Below are 1,424 nucleotides of genomic sequence, written 5' to 3' on the forward strand. Positions count from 1 at the left end.
ATGACTAATAAGACAGGAGACTTATTAAAACTGAAATTATTGAAATCACTATTCTGATGTTACAGTTTAAACACGTGTTTTGTTGGTGATCTCACTATAGCAATGTCGGTGACCAAACAATAACGACATCTAAGATTGAGTTTATTTTTTTCGATTACAAAACAGTGCTTAACTTGTGTTTTACTAAAACATTGTTAAACACGACATAAACTGAAGTGTACAGGAGGTCTACTCGCAAAATCGACAGCGATATATTCGGAACGATACGATAATACCCCGAATATATCGCAGTTCTAACAAATGTTCGTATTCCATATCGCTTATCGTAACAGCATCGTAACCATAGACTAATATTTTGATTTTTATACGATAATTCATTCACTCTAACAAGAGTGAATGAATTATGCGCAAACCTTGAAAAAGTAAATATTATCTGTGCTATGACGCTGTTAAGTGTCAAAAGTCAAAACATAGTTTAGGCGCTAAGGACCATGCCAGACTCTCCACCACCCATTTGCATCATTTACACAAAATGTTAATATTCAAAAATTATGTAATTAATGTAATATGACCAAAAAATAATACAAAACTAGCGGATAATAAAATGTAAAAAAAAGTAACTCAACCCTTCTCGTCGATTTCCTATTTCTCAGGCGGCCATTTGCTACGCATAAACGATCAACAAAATGACTTAAATTCCTTGGTAGTATAAAAATCCTGTTGAATAGTAAATCACATATAATTATTTTAATAACATTTATTAAGTATGTATATTGTATGGCAAATTTATCTATACAACTTGAAACGATAATAGCAACGACAGTCTAGAAGGTGTCGTTGAGATTATCGTAAAAGTGACGTTTGATTGTTTGTCAAATTCGAATATTCTTCTCTGGTATTTTCAACTAAGAGTAAGGTTAGGATCGATAATATCGAAAAATGTTTCGTTAGTTCAATCATCGTTTCGACATTGAATACGATGTAACTAAGATTAGGATGCGACACGACTAACGCCACGATATATCGAATATCGATTTTAGGAGTAGGCCCCCAGGAACAATTAAAGGAACGGAACGCAATTGTTGTTAGCTGTCATCTATCTGTCATCATATAATCTAAATCTTCCATAATATGTCTTCCATATATCTATCCGTTAAATGCACCTTAGACAAGCTTGGACTTGAGTTTAAATATAAGCAGTATATAAAACTCATATATGGTGCGAGCGTGTAGAACAGTGAATGTTAGTAGATTATTAGATATTGACATATTTGCTACAAGCATTTTCAAGGCAAAGCAGTGCATAACCCTCAACTTTTTTAATTAAGTGTTGTTTTTTTGTTATCTGTTTAAAAATATCTTTATTGTCATGAATTTGAGCCGAAAAAAAAAAGTTCACGTACATATTTTATTAGTGAAAACCT

Source organism: Leptidea sinapis, chromosome 6 (genome assembly GCF_905404315.1).
Source record: "Leptidea sinapis chromosome 6, ilLepSina1.1, whole genome shotgun sequence".
NCBI classification, from domain to species: domain Eukaryota; kingdom Metazoa; phylum Arthropoda; class Insecta; order Lepidoptera; family Pieridae; genus Leptidea; species Leptidea sinapis.